Raw genomic sequence first — 12,452 nt, 5'->3', positions numbered from 1 at the left:
TTGAAGATACTTATATAAGGTCCAAAAACATAATGCTAAATATAAAATTTTCAGGATATCCAAAATGATTATTCAAATAAATGAAAGAAAATTGTAGTTCCTTAAATGGTGGTTGAATATCATGAAAGAAGAGTAACATATGGTTGAATATACCAGTATATGGTCTTAAAACATGATACAAAGTGTAAATTTTCAGGATATAAAATATGATTATTTGAATATATAGAACCGAAATTGCATTTTTAGAATATTCAAATGTATATTTGAATATGGCTCAAAATTTGAACTTTGAATATTGTACTAATATTGTGTTTTCAAAATATCACAAATGCATATTCTAAAATTTTTCTCATTTTTCATGAAAACACCAAATGCTAATGAATATTATAAAAATTTGCTAATTTTCAATGAAAACACCTATGAATATTCTGAAATTTTGCTCATTTTTCTTGAAAGCGCATATATTTGAAAGTGCAAATAACTATTTTGAAATTTGCTCATTCTTTTTATGAAAATGCAAATTGATATGCTGAAAATTTTTCTCTTTTTTAATGATAAATACCTTGACATGAACATTTACATTTTCAATACATATCCTCAATTTCAATATGTGAAACGAAATCTTTATAATCCAACAACTAAATGGCAAACTGAACTAAACTTTATTTCATTAAAATATAAAATTAAAATATCACTAGAAATCATTTAAGCAAGCCAGAATCATAATTCAAACCTATAGTATATAGACACAATCCCACTACAGTTGCATTCCACTTCTACAATTTCCAATACATTTCCAAGAAGATAGATACATAAATATGAGAATCATAATCTTCAGCAAGTTGAAAACATTGCTCCTCTGTAACTGTTGTAGAATCTTCACATAAGTTTAGCTCAGAAGGCTCTAGAAAATCAATAATTTTCAGCACTCTCTAATATGTCCTACTCTTATCCCTTCATATCAAGTAAAAGTTCAATGACAGGAAAGTAGATACTTCAAAAAATAAACAAATGCACAAGGTAAAAATACTTTAAAAAATAAATACTTCACCCAACTTAATATGCCCTAAAGATATTGGCATTATGATTCACATTTCAAGTAGTCTACAGCATGAACTTGACTCTCATACTTGATATTCTATATTGAATGTGTATGATTTAGAATATTTTAACTATTACTATTGAATGGAAGCAACTTGGAACCAAAGAGAAGTATAGCCGGGGAGGATTAGACAAACTTGAAAATCAAGAGCAAACAAGCATTGCAGCAAATCCATTCAGTGTACCTACATCAATAAATGGATTAACGGAAACCACCGTAGAACACCCATGAGCATAACATAAAAATGAAGCCATACCCCATAACAAATGTTAACAAAGATGCCATTGAACAATTGAATCGTAAGAAACTGGAAAGTTAAATGGAAGTGTGCACTACTACAACATCTCAGCCTTCTTATCATTACCAGGGCATGTTAATTGAATCATAAGAAACTAGTCCAATTATAAGGACGCATCCAGTGTTTACTAGAACTGGCAAAGAAATTATTCCACATGAAAGTTGCTACCAAATAGTGCTTATAAGGCCAATGAATTTGCACTATGTCCTTTACACCTAGTAAACACAAGAGTCCTTTCTCAATTGAGGATGCCTTTACAATGCAACAAATACATGGACGACCAAAATTAGCAATGATATCAACAAAATGTTTGTGCATCATTGATAATAGAGATGGTATTCTCTTACTTTAGGATTGTGTTTGTTTATTGGTCTCCCACTCATTGACATCAAAAGATATGACTATTTCAACAATAGTATCACTAAAAAACAATTATATTCCCAGATCTAGGTCAAAATTTACAAACAGAGCAAAAAATACCAACTACTCTAAAGCTAAAACCACTAACCAAAAAAAGTTGAAAACTACCAATTCCTATTAAAGTTGAAAACAACTTTCAAACACTCGTACCTCCCCATTGTGAAAAGCTGAAAACACTAACAGGACTCATTGCATTCAAGGGTCGATGAAGGATGATCATGAACTAAGGAAAACAAAATAATAGTAGCAATGAGGTTGATGAAGGATGATGATTGGAGAGGAAGGAGCAGCGGTGATGTACAAAGTGGCGAGTGGCAATCTGATGAATATACTTTAACGTCTATGATTTATAATATGCAATGCACAATTGAGATAACAGTCAAAGAAGGAGGGTGGGTGAACGTCACCAGTCACCACTGACCTCACCTTACTCACCATTGTCGCCATTGCCGTTGGAATCATGGCTGGCAAGAATGCTATGAGAAATTGATCGCACGAGACAAGCTGAAGAGGAGAGAGGGAGAGAATTTGGTGAAGGTAATTTAGTCATTTAGTCATTCTATTTAATGTCACCACAAGACCTTAGTCCTCCAATTCCCACATTCCTTTCTACAATTAAATTTGTGATCAGATATTTTAGGCCAATTTTCCTATTTTATTATGTGATAAAATTTAGTTCAGAATGAGAGAGAAGGAGAACAAACATAATTTTTATTTAATATCAAAAATAATTTAAATTTTCAAAAATATAATAAGGTCAATTTAGTCAATATATATTTCCCCCCTCCTCTTCCTCCTAAAAACTCTAATTTGGAGAAAATGGATTAAACGGTGGGTAAGGTGAACCTCTCTCTCTCTTTGTTTTTTCTCTTTTTTTTTTTTGAAAGCTCTTAAATTTTTAAAGCTAATAAGGTATTCATTTATCCTTCCTTCCATTTTTACCAACCAGATAAGGAGAGAGAACTTCCAAAACTTCCAATCAAACACTATCTAAAGTGTTGATCAACATAAAATTGCGGCCCTTTTACCTCTAAAAATAAAATAATTTAATAAATTCTTACGTGCACGAAGTTAGTGAAATACCTAGACATTCTTCAACGAGCTCACAACTTTTATCTTTTATCATTACTGCAACTATTGTGTGAAAAATTTAATCATGAAAATTTTTTGCTTGTAAAGTTGTAAATTATCTCAAAATTCATGTTTAAATATTCTATGTAATTGAGTTGTGGAATACCTAAAAGTAGTTGCAGATTTCATAAGACAAGTGCCAAATTTCTTTGAAAAAATTATTTTTATATAAATGTAAATTATCTTTAAAATGTTAAAACAAATTGCAAATCCTATAGGTTCAATAGTAAATAACAAGCAATTGAGTTGTAAATTGAGGAATTTAAAATGTAAATCATCAATCAATATATCACCTAAATTTATTCCACAAAAATGCCGGCTCACCTACAGCTCCTTGATATGCTCCATCAAGGTGAGATAAAAGCAAAAGAAAACCAAAGTTTCAGGTCATATGGCTTCGTGTACAAGCCACATTGTTCAAGCCACTTACAAGATAAAAGTTTAGAAAAAATGACAAGAAGAACTTCATCAGACCATTATTAATTAAAATTAAAAATCTTAAATTATTAAAATTTCAATAACAAACCATGATCCTTACTTAAAATAAAGAAATACCACTACTAAAATTATTATTATAGATTAGGACTATTGTTAATTTTAGTTCAAAAAAATCAAAATCCATACTTGGAAATAAGATTAACAATAATCTCAACCTATAATAGTAATTTTTTTAACTCCAACTCATAACACTTTGGATCTTGATTTTCTAATTGAGATTAACAATAGTCTCAACCCATGATAGTGATTTCAATAATCTCTTTTCTTAATTTTCCAAATAATTTACCTCTGTATTGACAAGCATAAAAATTCATAAGTAATTTAGGTTCATATTCAGAAGTGACATCGGTAAATTTTCAAGTAAATATCGTATATTCATAAGTGCCTTTTAAAAATTTCGTATGTAAATTTTAGTTTCACATGAGAAACAACCTATTCTCAAGTGTAGTTCTTATTTGTCCCAATTAAGATTACCAATATTCCCAAGTTATAATAGCAATTTCAATAGTGTCTTTTCAAAATTTTAAACTCGTGTTTTAATTTCAATTAAGGACCTTAGTTCATTGTTGAAATTTCATTAATTTAGGATTCCTAATTGTCATTTTTCAACTTTCTCATTGGATTGCATGTGTCCTACCTCACCAAGCAACCAAATAAGGGTGTTCACGAGACAGGATGGGACCGAGACACCCCTATCCTAGTCCCGTCCTTAAAAAAAGATTGGGACTAAATTTTTTTTTCTTATGTCTCGTCCCGTCCTGAAAGTCGTCTCATCTCGTTAGGAATTGGGATGGGACCGAGATAAGATCAAGACCTCCTGCCGTCTCAATAAATCAAATAATATCAGAAAAAAATCTTGATAATAACATTCATTAAATTTTAAATCATATAATTTATTAAGTTTAAAATCAAAACAATACAAGTACATAAATCACAACAATTTAAAGTCAATTATTTAATTACATTAATCACAACTACACATTATGATAGCAATTATAAGTGATCTCTAGGCTATAAGAACAACAATAACAGGCAAGCCATACACAATATCAAATTATTGTTCTTCTACTTTAATTGAGATGTGTTAAGCTAATTACTCTTTAAAAAAATAAAACAAGAAATATGATATAAATAAAGTTATTAAATAGATAGATATAAGAATAAATTATAATAATATAATTAATATATTATAAAGAAAGAATTTTTCTGTTTACTCAATGCCATTAAAGTTATCAATATAAAAAACCTTAGTTTTATATAAGAACTGTAGGTATTGAAATTATAATTGATATAATTAATATAAGTATAATTAATTACAAGTATTCATTACAAAACTCTTTCCCTTTGCTAACCTTGTGTCCTTATTTTCATCCTTAGGATGGGAGAAATAAATAATGAAGAGAGGTACACGTACTAGAAGTGTACCGATGAATAAGGAGGAACAAGTATTGAAAGTTTTGCTGGTTAAGTCACTGTTGAGGGACAGAAGTGATGAATTGTTAAAGGAATTGCAAAACATGATGGTAGATATAAGGCAAACTATTCAAGACTATGATACAATGTTAAGAGATAAGGGCTAAGGAGAGAGAGTTGAGCACTAGAGCAAATCAGTGCAAGAGGAAGCCTAGAGTAAACCTGGACTGTCTCAGGGTTCAGGTAGTAGACTAGAGGTTGCGGGGCAACACTGATCTATTCATAGACCGGGCTAAAAACAAATCACCCTTTACTAGTAACAAGGTAATTAAGGGACTAAGCCTATTAGGGATTACCAAGTTTTTCCCAATTCATTAATAATCAAATTTTCAAAATTTATGAATAGGGAACAAGTTTCAAACCATTTACTAAGAGATCCTAAAATTTCAACATATAAATCTCTCCCATACACTTCATGTTGTTCGAATTAGAGTTACAATGTAATGACCTTAAATTTAAAATTAAAAAATAAATAAATTAATAAATTTTTGTCCTAGATGATATTTTATTGAAATTAGTTTTATAGCAAGTGGAGAGAGGTAATTTAATGGAATTTATGTTAGTGACTTTCTTGAAGTTTCAGAGTTTAAATTTTATTGAGTAAAAGTTTGATTTTATTTTGTTTTAAATTATAGAGAAATTTTATGCTCTTTCTTGTAATTTTCATTATGCCCTTTCTTGTAATTTTATCAATTAATTATTAATGTCAGATTTTCTTCCTCCACCACCATTCGAACACTAGAAAGTAATGAAAGGGTGAGAAATTACACACGTGCCCTTGTTCCTATTGGAACTCAACAAAAATATCTAAGGGGTTTATTGTAATTTTACTCAATGGGTTTCATTACTTAAAATTTTTTTCCCCTTTCTTGGTTAGTATCAGAGAGGAAAATTCAGGAGCTTGTGTCTGAAATTCTCTCCTCTTCTCCTCTTCCCATCGCACTCCCCTCAACCTTACCGCAATGTTGTCATTGTTGGATGGGAAGGCACAGCAAAAGATTAAAATTTTAAAGTTCCTATCGTAATATGGACTGAACGAACTGTTTAAATTAAGGTAGATAGAAGAGTTACATTTTAATTCTTTGAACTTAGCACACGTTCTCTTCAAGAGTTTGGATCTCAGGAACTAACAACTTAGATTTGCTCCTTCTACTAGTATTCACACGACCAGCTCTCTAACTCGAATAACGTGCTAGTGCTCCCAGCATCCGTTCTTCTTTGAACATTAGTTTTCCTTTCTATAGGGTATTTCGTGGCTTTTAAAGTGTTTTTACCATCCGAACTTTTCTAACTCTATGTTCATTCATAAAGAACGTCCCTATCTATATATAGTATATAGATTAGGGTTTTCATCTTCCACCTAAAAAGCCCAAAAAAATTTAATTAAATTTATCTCGTAAATTTAATCCATGATATCATATCTAATTCTAATTTATCTTATAAATTCAAATTATAAAACTGACATGAAATTCTCTCATATTATATTAGTTATTAAATTTAATTTATCATATAAAATTAAATTTAAAACTAACATAACATAATATAACATAACATAACATAATATAATATAATATAATATAATATAATATATATCACATATACATATTATATTATATATATATTATATATATTTAATTTTATATATCAGTTCCATATATCATATATATATTTCAAAAATAAATATTCAAATATGTGTGTGTGTGTGTGTGTGTGAAATTCATTCACCCGATATTACATTCATTGAATCTAGACATATTCTAGATTCAATAAACTTGGACATTATAGCTCAATTTAGGCTGTTCTTATGTATGACCCTGTAGGCTCATATGAAATTGGTAATAGGCTAATTACGCTATTAGCCCATAAGTCACAAGTGGCCTCTAGCGACATTATAACTACCCAATTCACATAGGGATCGATGATCTGATGTAACCTATTATGCAACCATATCCCATCCATTTTCTCACACGATGTTTCGGTCAAATATGAGAAATGAAATTGGCATTCTCCTTTACCTGACGGTTACTTTCTTGATCTTTAAGTGGACTGATAATAACAATGGAGAAACCCTTTTCATTATATTATGGCCATATATTTTCTCAGTTTTACTCATCAAGGGGCCCAGTAATATCTTTCACTTAATGTAAGGGACAAATTTCATCTTGACCACTCATATTCCTCTACATGAATATTACTAAACTCAATCATAGCCTTTATGATCACCTGATCAAAGGTAACTTTTGACTAGGTCAAAGTTCAGTGGTTATCATGTAGGAATCCATGATGATCTTAGGTCAAAGGGCTTAGTGATATAGTTACATATGAGATAAGCTTATAATTTGTACCATGCAACTTTCTCATAACAGGTTAATCCAGAACCTTGTACTCTTTTAAGTGCCTATGACTTTGATTTGTATCTCTATAATTAATCAAAGTTATACTAGTCTTGTTTTATCTATGATCCCTCATAGATGACCGACCAAGGACATTTATGACAATCACTATAATTTGTTCAATGATACAGTTATCATATTAATCATGCAATTGATATGACAACAAAAGAAAAATTCATTAAATAACAATATGCATAGTATAATGATTGACCCTAGGGCACAACTTCCAACAGTCATCTCCCCACTGCTGCCAATTCATCTTTTCTCTTTCCCTCTCTCCTTTACCTGCCTCTATGGGGTCAAGTAGTTAAAGCTCTTCCTCTGTTTCTTCTCTACTTTAGGCTGACGGTGGTGCATGAGTGTGTTCAAATTTCATCTTCCTTCCTTTTAAGCTACCAGACGTCCGTGTGTGTGGGTATAGCGAGTTCAAGTTTTCTCTTTTTCCCTCTTTTGGTCTTCGATTTCTGCTCCTTGTCCTCATTGAACAGCAAGCCTTCCTCATCTTCTTAGGTGTTGTCTATGAGTTGAGGTGTCATAGTTGCCACTAAACTTTAATTTGAGGTAAGACACTGGTTCTTTCTTGTCCCTCTTTGAATTTACCAGCAATAGTGAATCATTCTTTCCTTCTCTTGCCGATTGATGCAGACCCTATTTCTCATTATTGCTGTTGTGCATTTTTTTTTGAAAGGATTGGAGTGTTGTTTCAGTTAGTGTTGAAAGTTATTTGATTATGGTGTTGAGCTAAATTTTAATTATGGAATTAAATGTTGGAAATTGTTGAAATTCTTGGATGCTTGTCACATGACTTGGTCAATGGAAAATGTCCTCGAAATATTTGCATAAATGCTTACCAGAATTCTTAAGAAGGGATTGGAATTTGACTAGGGGAAGTATTAGAGACATTATTGAATGCTGGCTGTAAATTGAACCATGAAGGAATATTTAAAAAATAAAAGGTTAAATATGAAGTTTTACTTGGCTATATAATTTAAATATTGAAGCATGTAAGGTATTTAGCAAAATGTTTGAAAGGAGAAGATTTTGTTGATTTTTGGTAAAAATTAAACTATATGGTAGGTAATTATTATAAGTGAGCCCAATGGGTAGAGGCCCAACCCACAATCCAGTAGCTGTTAGTTGTTCTCTATCTCTTAACAGACTGAGTTAGAGATAATGGAATATAATTATTTAATTATTTAATAAAGCAGTTACTGATCTAATCCTTATAAGTCGATCAGTCGATAACTACAAACACACTACAAACACAAGATACATTTTCCTCTACTCCATTATCTTTGCATTCTCTAGAGACTCTGGGGTCCAATGGGTTGTGCGTTTGTCTTCACTCGAGGTAATCGAGCTATCTTAAGCAATCAATGGATTCCTCAGGTACGCACAGAATTACTTTATTCTATCACATTCAATTATATATGAATTGAGATACTAGATTTACAACAACTCTTACCTCAACAATGGCGAGTTCTCAATGAGCACGGAGTAGGGGAGAATAAATGAATCTTAGTTCAAATGATTAGAGATCGATCAATGATGGAACATGACCAAGCATTCACCGACAGTGGTCTGAACTACAATCAAAGGTTGAAGAAGATACGAAAGGATTTCAATTTTTAGTTCTCTTAGCAACTCAGAATAGGGTCGCAAAAGAAAGAATTACGCATCTGGTAGGAAATCTATGGCGCACCTCCACTCCGGCAACAACAGCGAGTCCAAATAGCAAAGCTTCTCGACAAAATCTCCCACGATCTCTCAACTGATATCTGATCAAAAATTGAATCAGGGAGGAGGAAACAAATAAGCATAAGCAAATGGTTATAAGGGCATATCAATAATGGCAGAAGGATTTCGAACCTATGACCCATAAATGAAACAATAGCATGATTTCCTCCAGACCAAGATTTCTCTTTGTATATTTATTCCAAATACCATCAAAATATTTAATTATAAATTTTATTTTTTAATTTAAACTCCAAAGTTATTACGCTAATGGCCTATAAAGTTAGTGGACCACAGGCTTTCTAACATTCTAAAATTTTTAAGACTCAAAATTAAATAAAATAATAATAATAAATAAAATATAGATAATTAAATTAAAATTAAGAATAATTTGATAAAAGTTCAGAGTTAAAATTTTATTAAACAAAAGTTTGATTTTATTCTATTCTTAACTATAGCCTTTTGTGTTATAACAAAAAATTTGGGCTCTTTTTTGTAATTTTTCTCAAATTGTTATGTTCAATTTTTTTAAAGGCCAAAGCACGAAATGAAATAGAAAGCAAAGAAAACAAGAAATGGACAAGGCTAAAACAAAGAGAGAGTGATGGTGGAGGAGAGGAAGGAAGAGAGGAAAGCTAGAGCTCGAATTTGGAAGTCTTTACGGTGGTTGTGAAGTTAGGTACATATTATGTAAGCTCTCTACTTCAGAGCCTTTCCTCTTGAGTTTTCTTGAGTTTTTGGAAGACATAAATTCTGAATTTTGATCTCAAAAGCTTTATTCTTATAAAATTTGGTTTCAATAAGTCTTAAGGAAGTTATTTTTGAGTTTCTATGAGATATTCTAATATCTTGAGTAGGTAATTAAATGAAAGAAGGGAGTTTTAGACAAAAATTAAACCTTAAAGGATTGGATTTTGCTCTTTAATGATTTAAGCATATTGATTTAGTTATAATTATGCTATTTGCGTCACATTATGAATTTCTAAAGTGTGACCAGCTGGAATACAAGAAACTCATATTCCATAAGCTCAAACCTATATAACGTCTAATGTTTTAATTATCTAATCTTATCATATAATCACCATTGTATTAAACAAATACTAGTAGTAACAAAATATTCAAACCTATTGTAGAAATTTCGATAGAATCTTCCTTAAAAGTTGGACTACTCGAAACCTCTACAACCTACTAAAAGAATATCCAAGCAACATTTGGAGTTCTACTCTAATACAGCATATATATATATATAACCCAAAATAATTCAACTAGGAATCCTACCTATATGATTCATGGAGCAATTTTAAAACAAAACCAAAATACTTAAATATTTATATTAATACACAATGTGAACAGAGCAACAAAATACTTCTAATTGTCTCAAGGAGTCGCATGAGGTCTATTGAAAAGTAGGTCCACTTCTACTATCTGAATACCAAAAATTCTTCATGTAAATAACGTCCCTAAATAATAATAATAAACAAAACGATAACCACAAACACATGCAAGAGGAAACAAGTGACTAATCATGGTATCATGAAATAACAATACAATTTATCTTGATAATTAAGTAACAGGATAAAAAAAGAGAAAGTAGAGAATCATGATCAACTATTTAGAAATATATCTTTTTATATGAAACAAATCACAAAATACAATCCTTAAGAGCAAGAATATGAATTTAAAAAATTGTTTTCGATTAGGATCTAAATAGAATGAATAAGAGGAGTGAACACACAGTCTACGAAAGTAAATAACATTCAACGTGGCTAGAAGTCATAAAAACAAACGCAAGCATAAAGCTCATGAATAACAGGCGTGGATTATACCAATGAAATTACACCCTGCCTTCCACGTGTGTGGCTGATACACGAAGCTAGCACCTCCAATGTACCTTACTAGCTAGGTATGCCATGATGTGTCAGGGGCTAATGAAACTGTCATTAACAACTAGCGTTTTGCATTCAATCCTATAAAACGTGTCCGACATGCATGGAGGCTAAAATCCTTATAGTTCAAATTGTTCTTTAATTTGTAAAGTACAAATAATCTTTTCATCAATAATTTATTTGATCCATACGTGTATAGTACTTTTAAAAAAAAAAATACCACGTGAATACTCACGTAATTAAAGTTGAATAATAAATAAACTAATTACATATAAATTAGTTTAATTATAAAATAAAATTAAAAAATTAAAGTTAATAAATAAATAAAGCAAGAAAAAAATTATCACTTCTATTTATTGAGAAATACTATTTACTTACTTAATAGATTGCGTAGTTCTTAAAATTTTCTTCGCACAACTTCCATTAAATTTATCTTCTTGTGAAGTTCCTATTAGATATAATAGTATCATAATATATTTTTAATTATCAATATTTAATAACTATACTTCTCAACTCATCATTTTTCAAGAATGAATATAAATAACATATATATATATATATATATATATATAACCCATGATTGTGTACAGCAGCCAAAACACAAGGCAGCGTTCACACATCTATAGTAGGCTTTAAAATCTTCAATTTAAAATTAGTTAAGTAACAATTTTTCCTTACACACACAACAACTAAATCAAAGGTGTAAGGAAAGAATTTAAATTTTAGCATCTAAAACAAGAGAATTATCAATTTCCAGGCACCCCATTTGCTCAATTCTTACATAACAGGGAAGAAAAATAAAGGAGACATGAAGATTCCATCATACCACAATCCACGCAGCCAAGGAAGAAAAGAAAAGCGAAAATGAAAGATTCCAGGTAGACTAGTGATGATGCTGAAAATGAAAGAAGAGGGAGACGCTGCCACGTGGATCGGAGGGGGAGGAAATCGACGATGAAGCCCAGTAGAAGGAAGAACTCATTAGAGATGATCAACCACACAAGTCGATGATGAGCTGAAGGGCGGCGAACAACCGAAGAAAAAGATAAAGAGAGGAAAGAAAGAATGATCAGGTGTGATTCTTGGTTTCTCACTCTCTCTCTTGTCAGTCTCGGTTTGCTGAAATGAAAAGGAAGGAAGGAGAGATCAAAAATAGCTTATGGGGTTAAGGGCTTAATAGTAATTTCAAGATGCTAAAATAATAAAATAATAATTAAAATACTGATTAAAGTAATGGAAAGACTTAAAACCCACTGCCTTATGATAATCTGTAAGCAAAACTCCGCAGCACCGCTATCGAATTGTGCAAGTCTATCCCAACCTAGATAAATATACTTAAATATTTAATCATAAATTTTAATTAATTTCATAATAATTTTTTAAAAATATTTTCTTAAAAAAATTATCAGGTTATTACAATTTGAATCTAATAAAATTTAAAATAAGCTTTGATTTTTATTATAAGAACTAATTGTGAAAGTTAGTAATACTAAATGAAGGTTTTTTATTGATTAAAA

At 30.7% G+C, this 12,452-nt stretch overlaps 1 long non-coding RNA gene across 1 annotated transcript; it reads right to left on the bottom strand.

The window, feature by feature from the left end:
* Positions 1 to 666: 666 nt before the first annotated feature.
* On the bottom strand, positions 667 to 12,042 carry LOC129317650 (uncharacterized). Its single transcript, XR_008595010.1, has 4 exons — positions 11,762 to 12,042; positions 9,018 to 9,093; positions 8,781 to 8,896; positions 667 to 4,266 (listed from the first exon to the last, which is right to left on the bottom strand). It is a non-coding gene; the product is annotated as an uncharacterized LOC129317650 (long non-coding RNA).
* Between the last annotated feature and the right edge of the window lie 410 nt (positions 12,043 to 12,452).

This window comes from Prosopis cineraria, unplaced genomic scaffold, assembly GCF_029017545.1.
Source record: "Prosopis cineraria cultivar Desert tree isolate PC_DT_omini unplaced genomic scaffold, ASM2901754v1 PC8, whole genome shotgun sequence".
Taxonomy (NCBI): Eukaryota; Viridiplantae; Streptophyta; class Magnoliopsida; order Fabales; family Fabaceae; genus Prosopis; species Prosopis cineraria.
This window is presented reverse-complemented; position numbering and strand designations above follow the sequence as displayed.